Genomic DNA, 19,157 nt, shown 5'->3' with positions numbered 1-19,157 from the left:
AACCACCCATCCCATCAGCATTGGGGTGACTGTGACAACAGTATGAATATGAAATTAAAAAGAATAAACACCACAAACAAGGTCACAGGTGACCATATATTCAACATTTGTTCCATGACCACAAATCCAGAAGTAGCAGACTATAGCTTCAAAATAAGTATTATTCATCAAGCTGTTCTACAGCTCTTCTTTTTCAGATTTTCCCTCTTTCTTATTACATGTGTTGCCATGTTGATCCTTTCATGTGATCCTTTCATGACCTTTTTCAGTTCCATCACATACATCCACACCAGCCCCCTTAATAACAGATTACCAGGCCCCAGCCTAGTCATATTTTCATTAGTTGGATTCCTTGGGCTGCAGCTGACCCAAATTTCAACTTATCAGGGCACAGAACAAAAAACATTTTAAAAGGAAAAAGTTACCATCATCCTTTAGATCAAACTGAAGATCTCCTACTTCACTTATCCTTCATTCTTCTCTTCCACCCCTTCACACACACACAAAAGAAATCTGTTTAAAGATCTGACCAACAACAGAATTAAGTACTCCTGTATTTGAATCCAAACCACGGTGCAGGACTCAAGTTCCCTTAAATTCAGTTAGTCTCTGAAGGCAGTTTTAGAAATACCCTTGCACAAATAAAAGTTTGCCAACAGCATTTAAAACTGAAACAGCTTCCAAAGGCATGCAGCACTTGTTTACACTCTATTCATTGTAACAGCAGCACATGCACTGATAGAAGTGGGCTGCTTGGCAGACAAATGCATCTTCCCCCAAAAATTCAGAAGGCCTAGCAGCCATTTTTGGCAAATGACAGCTAGCTCAGAACCCAGCATGAGCAGTTTTCCCCATAAATGGCTTGACACACACCATAAGTCAAAAAAAATGCTTGGACATTTTAAAAGTAAGCATAGAGTCTGCTTTATTTTAGGCAGATACATCAATGCAAACTGACTGTTCTGGACTGACGGCTCTATATACTTCTTTCTGGTTAGGTCAGACATTGTCTGGGGACATGCACAAGCAGAGTCACAGCCCACGTGCCTGGAATTAATAGAACCTCTTTCTATCCTGGTCATGGATCTAGAAATAATTCACTCACAGTTAAGATCCTAGTGAGAGCCTGCATTCCCTTCACTACAGGCCACTTCCTCTACTGATAAATCTTGACACAAAATCCTAATTTCTGTCACAAGCATCATTTTGAGGTAGATCCGATGCAACCATTTTGATTTTAAGGCTGCAGCTCACTCACTTTTCCCAAGAACGAGTTCTGTTCCAGGGAAACAAGTACTTGACACTGAGAGGGCAAAAAGTTCCATTTCCCTTATTTGCAGGCCTTTAAAATGTACTATTTATGCAAAGAAAGATTTAGGCCATTTTCACACTTTTTCCTGGCTCTGTTACACTGAGGCTGTGGTGACACTGGCTTAGCTTTAACTGGATAGCGCCCCAACGTGGGAGATACCAAACCACTACCTGCAGTCCATTTCTTTATCTTTCCTTTCAGAAAGGTGAGCTTCTGCACGTAGAGAGGTTTTTTTTATTTCACTAGCTTTTGATACCAGAATTATGAGACTATTTCTTCCACTTCCCATTTCAACCAGTGTCAAGTTTTCAGAAGTATTTACAGTCCCTGTTTATCCCGGAACTAAAGTAGTACAGACAAAAGCAGATCTTTCACTAGCAGTTCCACTAGTGGACAAGTCAAGGGCTTTGTTGTGCTACCAGCTAGCTGAACCAGTAATTTAATTTCACAAATAACTAAGTTCATCCTTACTGATCGTACTGAGGGCTACTGTGGGTCATCTGTCTGTTCCTCTCATCCACAGCTAACTTTGTTCCAGTTACACGGAACTGGAAACAGCATTAGCTAGAATGCTTACTTTAATGGACGCTGCTAATTAGAGAAGATACTTCCATTGAAATTGCACTTATATGCAGCACCTAACACCCTATCTTTGTATTATCTCATGTTACAAATACAAAAGGGAAGAGGAATAAAAGGGAACAAGGAAAAAAATAAGTTATTTTTTCAGTTTATTCATGCAACAACACTTAGAACAAGCCATTTCACTGTATCACCCATATGGCTCCATACCAGCAGGCACAAGCGTAACTTTAATCACATGAATAATCTTGATAAGTTTTGTGACTAAAGTTACTTCCCATGTGTCAATCTTTCATCTACAACAGGGAAAACAGTATATTAAAAACAAGATGGAGCATGACCACAAAAGCACAGATTAACATGAGATTCAGGCAGGCCTTGCATTTGAAATGTATACTAAAACAGACCTACTAAAAGCTGAACCTATACTTTTGTTTGGTTTTATGGTAAGCTTACACAAAAGCACCATTCACACAGTTGACAAGGTCCAAGGCATTCCTCTACGAGTGTTAACATACAACTAAAAAAATCACTTTAAAAGACGAGTTTTCCACAATACCACATGGAACAAACCTAACCATCAGGATTTATAAAAAGGTTACACTAAAGCTCTCCTGATCAAATCTAAAAGTTGTGTTCAAACAAAGCTAATATTATAAACATCTCCCTTGACATTTCCAGATTAGCACTACACTCTCACAGTATCGCAGAAGAGACCACAAAAGCTTAGTTGCCCATCTGATGCAAGCAGGGAGCTGCACTTCTCCACAGTATTAAGCTCTGCGCAGGTAACCAACAGAACTTCCTAATGGTCTCATGCTCCGAACTGGAATGCAAAGTATAAATGAGGGAGGTTATCAGTTGGCAGTTTTTTGGGTTTTTTTTGGCATATGCTCTTATGCTGTAATTGTTATTGGGAGTTTTATCTTTCTGAAAGCACGCAGAGTCCAATTTGGAAATTACAGACTGATAAAAAGCTGCATCTCAAACAAATGAAGATTGTTTTAGACTCAAATACACCATGATTTAAGAAGAGATTCTTGAGAAAACAGGAGCTTTTCCTCTTGCATTTAAACATGCACCGCTTTTCACTAGTAGATCTCAAAGAACTAAAGAAAGGAGACTGATATCCATTTTTTCTATTTTAGAGGGAAGAAAGCAATTAATTTGCCCAAGATTATACAGCATGTTAGTGGCAGAATGGAATGGAATCACAGCTCTCTCCTGAGTACATTAATCCTTATAGCATACAGCCTGTATCTCAGTGCCCTTTAAATCTCCATCTCTATAGAGCAAAAACAAACCAAGGAGTTGGCCAGTTTGATGACCACCTTAACAGTATATTGTGAATAGAAGTATCTAAATGATTAAATGCTGCATCAGTGGAGGTTTTGGGTCAGAACTCCTCTAATTATAAACTTCTGTAAAACTAAACACATCCTGGACCTGTAACCATTCCATTCACCTGTCTTTCCTTAGGTGTAAGAAGGTATTTTCCTTATTATCCTTTTCATACACAGAGGCAGAGCCACACGTTTTGTCCTGAGTCACTACTCAAAGTGAGTGACCGGTACTCCATGCATGTCTCTCTCTGTGGAGTACACACATTCCCTGCTCACACGGTGGGCATAACCCTTCCATTATCACTGTGAACAGCAGGTCATACACACAGTCTCCCACTATTGATCCTGGAGGCGTGCATGTCTATATAGATGCCATGCCTTTCAACCTTGTCCTCGAACCTAGGGTTAAGTTCAAATTTAGTAACTTACAACACACACAAGCCTATTCATAGCCTTCCTAACATACCAGTGTCCTAGCTACAGGAGCTTTCCCACTCTGGCTGTGCCAAAACCTCTCCTGTAAGGACAGGAAAAACAGGATGTAAGAAGAGGACATACCAGTAGGCAAAAAAGACTACTTCAAGAAACCACAGACTGAGGTGGGTTGTAGAACTACAGCTGCAGTGCTTAGGAGAACATGGTCTGAGTCTACAGTTCCTATATTCCAGCTCTACCACAAATCTCGGACAAGTTCTTTGCTTCAGTTCCTGCTTATCATACACAGGGGTATCTTCAACACCAGGGTATATAAAGCTCACTCCTCTTTTTCCCATAACCTACAACTAGGTCTAATCTGCAAGCTGTCATACCTAATACAGAATCTAAAAGTCTACAGTTATGTTCTCTCTGAATATGTTCTGTAAAATCATATTCTATATAACGCAGAATCTAAAGCACCAAAGCTTTACACAACATAAATAGGTGCCTTCGGAAATCCCAGACTTCCCATTGTGACTTCTGAATGGCCATATTCCAAAAAGCTTTGCTGTTACATACAATTGTATGCTTAATTCTATGTTTACTGTTTTTAGAGGAGTTCTCTAAAAGAGGCACTCATTTCACTCACAGCTTACTATCCAACCATTCTTCCTTCCACCTCTTTCCCAGTCCTGATAAACTTCTTTGTTCAATACTGTCAAAGTATTCAAGACAAGGATTTAATACTCCCAGATGGCACAGTTCAACAGACAGCAGAAGAGCTGTGACGTTTCAGAATACTAAGTCAGGCCCTTTTATAGTATATTTCCTCAGCACGGGCAGAAAAAACAAGGTGTGTGATTTGTTTTTTTTAAAAAAAAAAAACTAAACAAAACTGAATAGTGGTAAATAAAGATTTAGGCTAAACACATACAGGCTAAATAAAGATCTAATTTACGCACAAAACCAGGAGAAACTGAGGGGCAAATTCTCACAATACACTGTAACTGGAAGACATTACACTTACAACACAAAACAGTTCTAGGACTAACTACTCCATAAGCAGATCATCCTATTTGACATCTCTATATAAAAATCTGTAAGGAAAACACATAGCCTTTAAGCAGCTTCCAGAACAAAGTAGTTTTTACTCTGTATATGTTTCCAACCTTGTATAGGCAGACATACAAAGTTGTAACATTTCTAGAAGCCAACTCCATAAAATTGTCAACCATGTTTTTCAGAGCAGCTGGTGTTATTTCCTATGTTCTGAGAGGTGCACAGAACACTTCAGACACCAAATAACTGGGAATTTAAGATTCTTCATTTAGCTCTACACATCTCTACTTACTGACAAAACATAAAAAACATAAAAAAGTGCATACAACTGTGGTAAGAAAGGGCAAGACCTGCATACCCTATTATTTCTTGGTCTTGCTCAGCAGCTTAGATTGGTTTAACTTTGCCATCTGCTGTAACTTCAGGAAAAAACAGTGGCATCTACTTAAACATGGAGGACATCTTTGAATCTAAAGATAGGCTCACGTCAATAACATGAGCTTTCACTGCTGGGTGGGAGAGCAAACACTGAACGAATTCCCCTGTACACCCTCAAACTACTGTGCTCTATTGTTGACTTGCATTTTGGCCCCATAAGAAAATAACAAATTATTTTCTTCTTCAGGAAAAGCTCACAGAACATGCAGAACTTTAAGTACTTTATTAAACAAGTTAAGAGGGAAGCTACCTTTCTCCTTAAGATGCTCTACCTCAGAATTAACAGTGCAATAAGCCAAAAAGCCTCTTCCAGACCCCTTTCTTAAACAGTTTTAGACTGAGAAGGCCAGGAAGCCTACATAGGTGCAGGTCATGAGATACCTAAATACTGCTTCAGACTTGCTACTCCTAATCAAAGCAGTACTGTTCATCCATCACTACAGAATGATTTTAGGAATATACAAGAAACAATTTTATCCATGCATCAAGCTGAGTCCTGAGATATGTATTTAGCAAGCCAGCTGAACCAAGCAAGCTATATCAAGCACTCTGACACACTAAATGAAAAAAAGACATTCAGGAAAAACAAATCAACCTACACCTACCAAAAAAAAAAAAAAAAAAAAAAAATCTCATGTCACCAGTCAAACAGTTGAGCTCAATTCCTGCTTTCTAATTTCCCTAATGTTACCATCCCCCTTCTCTCTCACTTTCTAGAGAAATAACATAACCCAGAAAAACAAAAACAAAAAAAAAAAAGAGAGGGGTGTGAAATGACAGACCACCACCTTCCTATAAAAGGACTAGTGGAAGACTGGAAGCCAAAAAAAAAGAATTATGTTCTTGCTGCATAGATTCAACATGAGCTATTATTAACCTGCTCTAAATATCACAAGTGAAACAACCAGAGCTGCATTGCATAGTATGAAATTCTCCTTGACAGCAAGGAAACAAGGTGACCAACACTCAAATGGTAAACACATAGAGGAATTCTCCACATCTCCTGACCTTTTCTTCCACTTATCACACCACTTTATTTTTTAAAAGTGAGACACCATTAAAGCACTGCAGGTCACCTATTTTTTTTCTGTCAGATTAAGCCTGGACAACATACAACAGTTTATTATAAGCAGATCTTGTTCAAGGTTATGAAGGTTATTGCTAACTAACATTAAAGTACAAAATACAAAAATAAATCTGTCTGGTCTAAGAGCAGGCAGATTGGTAAGCAAATGAATCACAGTTAAACTGTTCTTTCTACTGACGTAAGAAATAGGGATAAAGAACTTATTACATGGTAGAGAAATTCAGGACCACCAATTTTTTGTTTAAGTGACAGACACCCATCTGCTTCAGCTTTTACAACTCAGAGCAGTTTCTAAACCCCTTCAGAGGTCCCTCACTGAGCTACTATTGGCTTTGAGGAGTATCCTTCTGCACACAGCACTAAGTATTTTACACATGGTCTAAGACTACACCCCACTTAGAAGACACTTCTCAACTGCCAATTTAAAGACAAGCAACTCAGGGCATAAAGTTTAGAAGTTGTTACATTCAAATATTTAAGCAAATTCTTAGTTCTGGGGGGGTTGCTTGGTATTTTGGTTATTTTTTTGTGGGGGTGGAGTTTTTTAAAAACTAACACTTTATGTTACCAAAAGCAGAAGAATCTTTTGCATCCTTCCACATTTTTCTTTGCTTGAACACTAAATAAACCAGTTTGCCTCATTTCTGTTACCAGTACTTTCCCAGCTTTTTTGTTCATTTTTCATAAAGCTGGCTGCAATGTTTGGATTTTCATTACACAGAGGGAGAAAGTTTTGCCGTAGTTGGGAGCACTCAGATTGTGTTTGGATCAGAAGTAGTCTTATTAAGTAACATACAGTTTTGCAGAAGTTATGATTCAGTAACTATGAATGGAACATTTTATAAGCCAAGAGTCTGTATTTGTAGTTATTTGGAATCAGTTTGCTCAGGGCATGTTTAAAAGTACCCACCCAATTAATTTTGGTCACTTTGTTACAAAGAATGTACAAATCTGTTAAGTTTGTCTGTGAAAAATAGACAATTTCCTTGGTCACATTATCAAAGCTGGCGGTCTTATGTTTTCTTCCCCATTTCAGCCACAAACAAATGCAAAATGTCCAAGAGATATGGTTTACATCCATCTTTAACCACAATTATAGAGCCTTTCCAGAGACAAAGAGAAGTGAGATTCTTAGCCAAAGCGGACTTGAAAGTCAGCACACATTTATGCAGCACGAGGCAAGGTTTTGCAGTTTCTTCAGCAATGTCAGCAGTGACATGGCAAGACACATACCTTACAAAGGGGAAAAGTAGATTCCCCCCTTTATCCTAAGCACTTTTAGGTTGAATATAAAATACAAGAAAAAGTTATCTTTCCAGAATAGCCTAAGCAGCTGTTGGGCAAGTTGAGAGATACCATTCCCTTCTCTGAAGGGGATCAATTTGCAAAACACGCAGCTCACCCAGCAATACAGAGACGAGACACCCAGAAGAGGCCAGGAGAAGGTTAGCCTCTCATAAAGCCGTTACCAACGCGAAGTCTGTAAGGGGCAGGAAAACGCGGGACAGGGAGCTCCAAGGGTTGCACAAGGCCGGGGTTGCACACATCAGACGTTGGGCAACCGCGCACAGTTATACGGCCCGGGGCCCAAGCGCGCTCCTCTTTATGGCCGTCATCGGTCGCGGCGACAGCCCTAAACCCACTGATGTTCCCGACCCGCTCCCGAGCGCGACGGTTTAACCGACAACCGGGGCGCGGTGGGGCGGGGCGGGGCTGCACCGCCCCTGCGCTGCGCACCTGCCCAGGCGGCGGCTCTGAAGCGGCGCCGCTCCATGTCCCCGCAAGGCCGCGGGCGAGGCCGCCGCTGAGGCGCCCCGCGGGGCCGGGACCCGCCGCCCCGCGTTACCGCGCACGGCAAGGCCGGGTCCCCCCGCCCGCCCCGCCGCCATTGCCCCGCGGACCCCTCACACGTCTCCCCGCGGAGCTGAGGGACCCCGGGCGGCGGCGGCGGCCACGCCCCCTCCTCACGCCGCGCACGCGGCGCGCAACGGCCGCCGGCAGCGGCACCGCCACGGCGGGGCGACCGCCGGCCCCGGCCGGGCCCCGCACAGCCCCTTCTTCCCCCCGCCAGCACCGCCGGGGCGGCCCCCGTTACTGCGGCCTGCGCGCCGAGCCCGCCCCGGCTGCAGCCTGGCTGCAGCCTCGCCTGCCCCGCACCTCGGCTCGGCTCGGCTCGGCTCGGCTCGCCTCACCTCGCGCCGCGTCACCTCAGCCCGCCGTGCCGTGCCGTGCCGGGCCCGCGCGCTTGTTTACCGCCCCGGCCGCCCCCGGCCGAGGCCCGGCCTCGGGCCCCGCCCCCGCGCCGCTCCCATTGGCTCCGCCTAGGGCCCCGCCCCCTCCGCGGCGGAGCGCGGAGCGTGCCGAGCCCGTGCGCCGCGCGCCTCCGCCAATGGCAGGAGGGGACGGGCGGGCCGGCGGCGCGCGGGGCGGCTGCAGGGGGACGTGAGGCCCGTGAGGTCCGTGCGGCGGCGGCGGCGGCGGCCGTTGGGCGCGAGGGGCGGGGGGGAGGGGTGGGGGAGCGTCGCGCCGCCGCGGCGGGAGGCGGCTCTGGGGCCGGTGGGGGGGGCGTCGCGGCAGGTCAGGCGCCGAGGGGCTTGGGGGCGCCCCCGGGCCGGGGGTCTGTCCCCAGACAGGCTGAACGGAAGGGGCAGCTCCATTTTGTGGTGCTGCGCGGCCCCGAAACGTTGGCGTTTGGGTGCGCCTGTGTTTCTCTAAGCACTGGCTTAAAATCACACACGATGCGGTTCATATGCACGTTGGAAATTACGGCCAATGTTCGTATGTGCGTTGGAAAGAAAAACCTCGCGTCGTTTCTTGCAGGTTGATTCCAGCAACGCGGTGTCTCAAAGATGCTACAAGGAGCTAGTAGTAACAAGCAACTCTGTACCTTTCTGGACGGTGTGGTAAGCACACAGCTCTATCAGCAGCTCTCCTCTCTAAAAAAATAACAAATAAGACATTCTTTGCAGTTTGTTTGCTGCAAGGCTGCATTAGTGTATTTGGACAAGTTTTAGGGATTAAATAGTTGTGTTTTTTTTTTTTTTAACAGAGTTTATAACTCCTTCTTGTCCTAGAATAACTGGTAGGACTGACCAGCAAACAGCCCTGAGTTTTAATTTCAGCTGTGTCAATTGCTTACTTTGGCCAACCTTTTCAGCTAACTGGTAGTTTGAATTGGAGTGCTTAAATCTACCCTGAAGGACTTATATCAAAGTTACAGGGAGTTGCGGGTGCCATGCACTTGTGAAGAAGGAAGCTGGATAAATGGTCTGCTGCAAATGTGTATAGGGGTTTAACACTATACAGCGTGTTGGTGAATATGACTGCCGATCTTGTAGTGCCACGTTTCCCTCGTCTGTAAAGTGGGATAATTACATCCATATCTCCAGGTGTCAATACGAGAGGTTATTTGGCTAGTATTAATGAACACACAAAATATTGTGTAAAGGTTACATTTATTCCTTCATATTTTTCTAAAAATAAAAAGATTTACTTCCCACTCAAGCTATGCTCATCTTCCCAGTTAGACCATGGGACGTTTTCTGCTAGGAAATGAACAGACACCTACAAGTATATTTAGCAAAACCTATCGCTCAGCCATTATCTGGATTGGAAACAAGTCTCAGTCAGTACTAGAACGGCTGGATTTGACCTTAAAAGGTTAAAAAAAATCCCTGAGAAAGGTACATTCTTTACTTTTTACTCCTCTAAGTACAGGCTGTGCATAGACACAATATATCTGAAGGGGAAAGGCCAAACATGACACTTTCATGTCTTAGAACTAGATGCAGACTGGATGTGTTAGATGATTCAAAAACAGAGCTGTAATAAGATATCAGCCTTGAAAAGTTTTGTCTAAAAATGCCTAGTCGTCTTAATTTCAACAAGGATATCTTCAGAAATTTCTGTATACAAATTAAATGTTCTATTTCTGGTTAATTCCATACCATTTTCTCTAAAAGAGAGGTGATCTTTACTCACACCTGTAAAGAAATATATTTTCTTTAAGGATAATTTTCTTTAACCTATTGCTGTACTGAATTGGAATGTCGGTTCCAAGTTTCTGTGTAACGTCACTTAGCTTATGTCAGCTCAGTACTAATTGTGAAATATGTCTTAGTCACTGTTCTGAGCACAGGGAATTCCATGGGTTTCTGCATGTACACACTGTCATAGTTTGGGATTTAGGCAGAACAGGCACAGGATGTAAAGCTCTCCCCATCTTTTAAAGACGGCCTGATTGGTTCACTTTATTTCCACACAGTAAATCATTGGATATTCTTGCCCATGCTGTTAAATTTGCATTACACCTTATATTCCCGAGCTTTCTGGATCCTTAAAAGACCCCCTGTATTTGATGATACGGCTGGGTCTCTCTACACTTAAACTAAAGAGGAAAAAGGACCTGTTTTCCTTCCACCCAATTTGGTATGCAAACAGTTGGGATTGAGAAGCTTGACTGAAGCTGCTGGAAACAGCTCTTTTACACTCTTTTTTGTTATTGTTTATTTATTTGGGGGGAATAGGAATAGGACACCCATGACTCAAAATCAGGAGCCAGAAGCAAACTTTTATGGGGGTTGGTTGCCTAACAGTGTCCAATGCTGAGGTTGAAAGGCAGGCATGCTGCATGTAATGCACTGGGAGAACTGTTCCAGGGCAGAAGCCATGCAAGATCTCCCTGTACACTGGAAAGAAAAGGGTAACAAAGAAAATCCCATCAGCCTTTGGGATTGGTTTAGTGCTACCAACCATGAGATTCATACCCCTGAAACCTGGAGAAAGAAGAGACAAGAGTGCTCTACTACAAAAATAGGTGAGGGAGTCATTCTTTCCTTTGGAAAGAATAAGGTAGTTTATGTAATAAATTAGTAGCTGACAATTCACGTGGGCTTCGGGAGATCTAAATTCAGGTTCCCTGTCTGCTAGTGAAGACTTACGGCATTCCACCCTCGCATTGGGACCCTAATTGTTACTCATGCTCTTGCCTTCTCCTCTCTCCAGTCCTATTATTATTATTATATTCTACGCAATGGGAAAGCTCAGCAAGAGGAAATGAGGATGGGGTACTCCTCCATCCTTTCCAAATCCCAGACAAATTTACAGTATGGCTTTGTGCAAACTGTACCTTCTTCAGAGGCAGGAGGTATGAATGTGAATCCGGTGGGGATCAGCCCAGCCTGCCCCATTCTGGTTTTGTGCCCTCCACCAAAAGACAGATAAAACAGCAGTGACACTTGCTTCATCCCTGCTTTGAATCAGCTGTCAGAGTTGTGTAGGAGTTGATCTGCTAAATGTGCTATCTGCAAAATATGCGAGCACTTGCCCGATTAAGTCTCTTCAAGAGGTGCAGATAGAATAAACCAGTGTTTGTGGATCTTTAATCACCTAGGAAACTTCCATGTAAAAAAAAAAGCTTTGGCATCTGTGGATACCTTAGTGCTTCCACCAGTGTGATGTAACAGCAGAATGAGACTGTTGCAGATTAAAAGTTTTACTCAGTGTCTAAATCCCATGTAATTTCTATGTTAGATGCTTGCATTCTTTTGCAGAGGTGTGCAATGCAGATCTGAATTTACAGAGCAAGCCTGAGAAATCCGGTGAAAAAGCAAGTTCCCAGATTTTCGGGAATCTCTTGATTACTTATAAGAACAAGAAATGAACAGCATCAAGAAATCAGCCACAGTACATCTTTGGTGCTACAGCTGTAATTCGCTTCTTGCCTCTTGTTCAGTATTGTTATATTGAAATTGCAACATATTGGTGCCTTATCCAGAAATGTGAGCATTTACGGCAAGAACCTTGCATCTATGACGTTCTGTTCAGATTATAAGTAATACTATAAGTCACTCTTCCCCAGAGCCTTCTCTCTACTGATGTTAAAATGGTTTGTTGAAGATTATTTAGTTCTCCAAATATTCTGATTTTGCAAGTCAGAGAGAGGTCAGTACCTTACCCAAGGTCAGAGAGAAAGCTTGATATAGCAGCCAGAAGTCCTGACTGTCTAGCAGATACTTTAACTGTGTCATCATATCTTCACCTCATATTGCCTGTTGATACATTATATAATGAAGGACACAATGATGCAATTTCATGAGGTGCATAAATAGCTCTGCTGCAGGTCTGGGGTAAAAGCAACAAGAAGATTCTCAGGCTTCTTGAATGTGACTTCCAGAAGGGTCACTTTTGGTCGCTTTTGGGTGAGATTGCTTGCTGTTTTCTGAGAGAAGTCTGTTTGTTCACCACCTAACAGCTAGCTGCTTACTGGATGCCAGGGAACACCCAGGAAATGCTGTGCCAATTCTAGTGCCGACTGCTTTGAAGAACTCGGAGAAAGCCGGCCTCTTTTGAAGCCTTGTACAAAGAAGACTGAGTTTCCAGGCGTATATGAGGAAGAATAGTCCAGAGTGGCTAAACTTTTACAAACTAAACAAGTTAGAGAACCGGAGCCTGGAAAGACCTTTAGGCTCTACAGTAAGAAGGGCTCCATTGCAACAGGAAATTAGTAGTCAGCTAACTAACATACAAAAAAAAAGAATTAATGGGTTCTCAATTAAACAACCATTGGTTGTGCCATTAGGCTAACAAGCATCCAGGCTGTTCAGAGAACACTCAGAAGCCCTTTTACACAGGACAGGCCTGAGCTGTTTCTCTGACCACAGTAAAATATACATCACCATACTTCTCCCATGTTCACACAGTTAACCACAAAGAAAAACTGCTCTGAAAATGTTTCCCCCAGTTCTCCCTCTCCAAGCAACCACCGAGGGTCACGTAAGCTACCTAATAGGGTTTTTTTGTGTTCACTCATCTTTTTTAGAGGGTAAGTTCTTCAGGTAGGAAGAATGTCTTATCTGACCACATTGATTTATTGTGTGCCATCAACATATTATAATAATATAAGGATGATGAACTGGAACAGCTCAAGAAATCATCACTGGACAGGTGGCTTGGTTTCAGTAGTTAACTTGTAGGTATTACAAAACTTTGGCAGGTTCCAGTGACGCTGTTTGTACCATATGTTATTTACGTGGCCTTATGGCCAAGAATGAGAGTAATAACCTTGTAAAGAAATGAGATCTCTCAGACTCAGTCAGTGGTAGATGCACATCCAATATCATCATAGGATCCAAATGATGAGCTATTTTTACAACGGCTCTGCTCTGATTCCTGAACTGTGTATTTTCATCCCAAAGCACTCAGGCGTTCTTTGCACTTCTCCTTCTTTTCCCTCTCCTCTCACTGCGAAAAAGGAAGGAGACAAGGCTCAATTTTATTTAGTCAGTGAGCGCTTTATTTCTAAGATGATTTAGTGCTGATGGAAGGAGTCAGTGTGGCAGTTCTAGAGACTAATGTTTTTTTCCTCTTAAGAGGAAGGCACAGTGCAGGGAACAGGACACGTATTCATGAACCCCCATCCCCATTTTCTTTCCAGGGCTCTTAGCAAGCAGCCTTGGTCCGCACAGCAGGAGAAATCAGGGAAAGCAAGTAGTGCTCCTCAGCTCCTGACTGCTGAAGGGCTTCTGTGTTCCCTAGCCAAAAGAAAGGAGTATCAAGAAGACAGAGAAACCTTCCCCTTATGCCTTAGGTTTTGCCTTGCTGAGAAAGCTGTTTTCACAGATACCTCTCAATGCCCCTGCTCGCACTGCTCGTCCATTCTCTGTGCCCCTGCGAGTAACCAGTGTTAGGAAAGCAAGGCAAAAAGGGTGTTGGACCACAGAGGCAATTTATTATGTCCTTGGGCCTGGGGGGGGGGGGGGGGGAAGAGATCAACACAGGCCTGGGAGGCTGATGGTGAGAGAAAGCTTAAGGCTCCAGGATTTTGTACTTCCTGCTATTACGTATCCAGAATGCACTGCAGTGGCTTTTGACAGGGTCTTTGTGGCTAGTGCTGCGTAGCTCCGGGGAGCTGACCATACAGTACTGAACTCTAATGGGAGGTGGGGGCGGAGCCAGCAATGCTGAGATCATCTCTAACGATTATTTGGGAAGAAGCAGCATTCTTCCAGCACTTTAGAGTATCCTTCTGGATTTCTCTACTCAGGGATGCAAGGGAGATCACAGCCTCATTATCTTTCACCAGGGTTCAGCCCTGCCTTCCAACCCACGCACCACATTCCCAGCGGGCCAGATAACATTGTGTTCTCTCCCCCTCGGAGACAAGAAGTGTTGAAAATATGTTCTCTCAAACTAGAAGTTTACATACGTAGGTGAACGTTGTTTTTTCTTTTCTTTAGATTATGAAAGAAAACAGAACTAGGTGTTATACTCTAGATTGGGTTGTAACAAGCCACAACAAGCTCAGGCTACAAGCATGTTCATCACTGACAGCGGCTCACCAGAAAAAATTCTGCAGCGTAACACACCACCACACCAGGCTCTTCTGTGGTTCATACTGTCCACAGTTCCCCCCGCAAACTTGGCCAGAAGGGTGCAGAGTGGGAACTGGGTGCTTTGGAAAGTTGGAGACAAGCCCATGGGGGTGGAGTTTGCTGAGAGAAGGACAGTGTCAGGTGGAGAGGCTGCAGAGAGAAGTGCTAAATGGAAGAAAGCGATATCAGTCCTTGTCTTTGGATAGCTTGTGGGATGGTATAGGGCAAGGACAGGCACCTTGCCCCTCCATCTTAGCAATTAATGCAGCAAAACGTTTGGAATATAGCTTGTACGCTCAAACTGTGTTGCACAACTAGTGCTTGTTACGAATATCAAGCAAAGCCTTTTTGGATGGGATCAAGTTAAAAAGAGGGTAGCAGTCTGATTAGCAGCTGTGTGCCTCAAGAACGTGGTATTCCTGTTTCTCCCAGGACCCGTGGGACTCAGTTAAACATTACTTAGTTTGTAATTCTTCTTTATCTCTGGGCTAGACCGATCGGTTGTTTCTGCTCATTGTAAATTGCATTTGCTTGCACAGTTTGGTGAGTGCTTTGCCCTGTTCTCTCATCAGCTGATTGACTACACGTAGTTCAATCGATCCTGCAGAGGCCTAGTGCAAAGACACAGTTATTTGCAGTTTCCAGCCAGGATTCATTTTACAGATGATAACTAATGAAGGCATGCATCCCCTAGGTAAATATGGTAAACTCTTGAAACTAGGCAAACAGAAGGAAGTCGTTTGCCTACAGTTAGACACTACAAAGAGCCTTTTACAAAGGACAGAAGGGTTATCTAGAACAGTTTGCACAGGGTTGGTTCTAAACAGAAAGGCAGGCTGGAGCCACAGAATATGGGAGAAACAGAGCGATTTCTGAGGATTTTGCAAGGCTTTGGAGAACTTAGCCTGCACATTAGCATTAGTCATTGTAGTTTGCTTTGCTGGCTAATGGTGAAGCACGCTACTGAACTCAGCTCTTACCACCAGCTTTTGGTGCAGTATTGCCTTGTGTCACACAGCTAGAGAGCAGTGAGCTATGTTGCCCCAGCCTGGAATCATTCACAAGAAAATGTATTTTCTTCCGCAGGCTTGAGAGCTGGCTTCCCCATGTCTTGCCTTGCTGTTCAAACACAGTGCAAGGTGTGGAAGGGAGACAGGGCAAGTTACCGGGTTCTTCTGAGTGCCTGTGTGGCAAATGGATGCACTCAAGGCTCTGGCCACTTGCCTGAGGGTAATTCATAGATGGTCCCAACAATATACTTTTAGCAGTCAGTCTATAGGGAAAGCAGAATTATTGCTACCTTTGGACCTTGATTGACCCTTTTTCTGCTATGCTGTGGCTATTGATCCAATTCTTGAGGTCATTTGAGAAGGACTACATAATCTGGCCTCTAGTATCTACATTTGTGTCTACATAGCTGGAGGCAAAGATCGATTGGCAGCAGAACATCCTAGCTGAACTCCGATGTGTCAGCCAAGAGAGAGACTCCAGCAGTAAATAGAAATCTCTGAAAGGAATGGCTGATCAAGATATGGTCCAGGCATCCAGGTTAAGCCCTTCATTTGACCTCGTGCGAATTATTCAACTCTATCTGTAAAATAAGGTTAATGGCATTCTTCTGCTATGTCGTGCTCTTAGAAAGCCAGACTCCTAAAGGAGTGCTTGGAAAGCCTCAGTGGGAGCACAGCAGAATCATTTCAACACACCCTGTAGCTATGCACAGGGAGAAGAGCTTGCCTTCAGGCACAGCTGCGCAAAGAACCAGCAGCGCAGGTTCATTCTCCCATCGGCTCCCCGATGCTTCCAAGATTTCTAGCCTGCAGGGCCCCAGGATGGGAGCACAAAGATGTCCCTTTACTTCAGTGATCCTACTAGATACAATATCTAACGATGCAGCCTAGACAGTGACTATATAATTAATGTACCATCCACTCCATACAGTTTAGCAGCTGTCACGTCAGTTTAATTGGCAGCCTGCTTTCAAAGCAGAGTAAACACAGCCCCTTTCTTAGAAGATGGATGTTCCCCTGTTCTTCCTCTGCAGCAGCACTCCTATTTTATGACGGCACTGAAAAGCACACGCACACAATGGCAGCAAGGAAGGTGACCAAACTCTTTACAGGATAGGTGCCTCTAGTATTGCTTTATGTCCCCAACTAACCCTCATTTTCCTATCCTGTTTAAGTCTTGAAAGCTGTAACTGCACTGCCATAACAACACCGGATAGAGAAGCCAGCACCCCACTCCTCTTTTGTAAATCTAACCCACACCTCCAATGCACTTCTAACCTTGTATTCTTTCCTAGGCTAAAAGTCCACAGATCACAGCCTCTATAGCCAAATGCGTTTGCTGGATTCCTGTTTCTCATTAGTTTTCTGCATGACCCAGAGTTTGATTTGGCAGCATGATGAGTTCTCTGAAATCACCAAGTGTATTTGCCATTTCAATTCTCAGTTTGCCCATTCAAATAACGTAAGGACAGAAATCACATTTTTTCCCCCATTAAAGAAGAAAATCAAACAGCGTTCATGCCTCTTGAAACCCTTGCAGAGCACTGCTGGAAGACTATTAACACATTATTTGGAGAATAAAAATAGCTCATATTTGAACTTCCAAGAATATCACAAAAGCCATATTTAGCAGGGGCTTGCAGAGAGGACATGTGTTTCCCAAAACCATGAAGAGGTAAAGAGTTCCTGTTGGAGTAGTTATGTTGACACTACTGGCATTTTATTACTACTATTTGTTGGTACATCAAAGCTGTGGATAGGTAGCTTTAAAAATAATCCTGAATACCTTCATTCAGCCCCAGTGATCTTGCCTGCTTTACACCCATTTCAAAGGAAGATGTAGATTCTTTCATAAACAGATGCAGTTCTACAAAGTCAGGGAGAATTGCATGTGCTTATATTTAGCTTTATAATGGCTGAGAGAATGATACTGCGTAAGTTAAAAGCTGGATCAAGTTTCCACTCTCTCTCTGGCTGGTTTTACATTGTTCTTACTTCACTTAAATGCAAGTTAGATGTGGAGTTACTCCCATTAATACTGGGGTGAGCAAGGTCTCCCTAAAAATGATAGAAAGCAGTGATGTAGGAGAAAACATGCCTAATGCTTTTCCTGCTCTGCCCCCTTCTGATTCTTCAGGCCTTGCAAGACAGTTAGGGAGTGCCAGGCTAGGGGACTTCACAACATCTATTTCTGCACAGGCCTAATCATGAGTTGGCCTTGGGAGCTGCCACTTAGTTCAGGTTGCATTTGATAGGACTCAAACAGTTCCCAGTGTTGGAAAACTTCCACTCCAACTACTTGGCCCCATACCTGTCTCAGGTTTCTATATCAAGGAGTTTAGCTAGTTCCACTTCAAAGCCTCTATTTATTTATAACTTTTTAATACTGAGCCATAAATAGTGCTGAGCAGTGATGCCTCCCCAAAATGTGCTCTTGGGCACCTGTCAAACAAATGTGTGGCATGAAGGGGACATGTTCACATTCAGTTAACTCTTTGAGTGCCCAGGGCAAATATCTTGTATTTAGAAAGCGGGAAAAGATGGAGGCAAGCAAACCTGCAGCAAAATGAAGATGTAAAAGGAAGCAGAGTGACTTGTGTGTTCATGTTCAATGCTTTGATCTGAGCAGATCTTTCCTGTGTAAGCAAGCCCAGCATTTACACCCGTACTCTCTTTCTCTGTTTTCTAATTGTAAGATGAGAACAGCTCACATTGCCTTACCTTATGGGGGGCAGGGGAAGCAAGGATAAATTCAACTAGGGAAGGTGCATTAGGGGCCATATGAATACCTTAGTAGAGGAGAATCTGGCAAAGGTATCACATCTGTCCATGATACCTTCTTATAAAGCATATGCAGTTTGAATAAACTGGAATAACCCCTCTTCTTCCATAGGACACAAGAAACATGATCTAGATAGATCCCCCAGTGCAAAGAGCTGGAATGAGAGCAGTGTACCCTTTACTCAGATGACCAGGACCTGCTGGGAAGGAAGAGGAGACTGCAAGTGACAGGCATGACAAAGCAATGAGTATAGTTATTCTTTTGCTTCTTGAGGATACTTAGAAGAAAATCTAATTTAGAGATGCCTGGAGGGGCCTCTGACTTACTCTTGGGTGTACTCAAACTAGGGCTGGGTGCTTAAAAAAAAAAAAAAAAAAAAAAAAAAAAAAAAAAAGACCCAAACAAAATTTAGAGCATGCAGTGTAATAACAGTATCTCATCCGGAGCTGCTGGGCTGATCATGGCGTCACACCGAAACCAGCTGGTTTTAAATGGATTCTAGTGCCATATGAGCTTACACTCACTCAAGGCTTCTCCCTTGCTGTGCCAAATCTGCAGCTGTTTTGGGGTGTGGGGTGCCTGTTCTTTCCCTGCCATGGGGTAGACTCCAGGGCCTTCAGCCTCACTGAACAACAGGGAGTCCACAGCAGAGTGCTTTAAAATGGCTGGTACTTCTCCATACAGACTTACTGCCCTCCCATGGGTGCCATGGAGCATCTCTAATGCAGAAACAGGGAGACCAGGTACTAAAGGAA

At 43.6% G+C, this 19,157-nt stretch overlaps 1 protein-coding gene and 1 long non-coding RNA gene across 4 annotated transcripts in view; one reads left to right on the top strand and one right to left on the bottom strand.

Annotated features, from left to right (window-relative positions):
* COQ8A (coenzyme Q8A) overlaps positions 1–8,503 on the bottom strand; it is a 48,850-nt gene extending 40,347 nt beyond the window's left edge. For both annotated transcript variants that reach the window (XM_067292953.1, XM_067292954.1), the window contains exon 1: positions 8,431–8,503. The gene's annotated coding sequence lies outside the window, so the exon portion shown is untranslated. The remainder of the gene's footprint in view (positions 1–8,430) is intronic.
* A 128-nt stretch (positions 8,504–8,631) lies between these two features.
* On the top strand, positions 8,632–18,668 carry LOC136991658 (uncharacterized). 2 transcript variants are annotated; one of them, XR_010883863.1, is made up of 3 exons: positions 8,632–8,694; positions 9,059–9,141; positions 18,514–18,668. It is a non-coding gene; the product is annotated as an uncharacterized lncRNA (long non-coding RNA). The 2 variants fall into 2 exon arrangements; XR_010883864.1 differs by lacking the exon at positions 18,514–18,668 and adding an exon at positions 11,791–12,025.
* The last annotated feature ends 489 nt before the right edge of the window (positions 18,669–19,157 follow it).

This window comes from Apteryx mantelli, chromosome 3 (assembly GCF_036417845.1).
Source record: "Apteryx mantelli isolate bAptMan1 chromosome 3, bAptMan1.hap1, whole genome shotgun sequence".
In the NCBI taxonomy this organism is placed as follows: domain Eukaryota; kingdom Metazoa; phylum Chordata; class Aves; order Apterygiformes; family Apterygidae; genus Apteryx; species Apteryx mantelli.
Note: the sequence above shows the minus strand (reverse complement) of the source record. Positions and strands in the feature narration are given on the sequence as shown.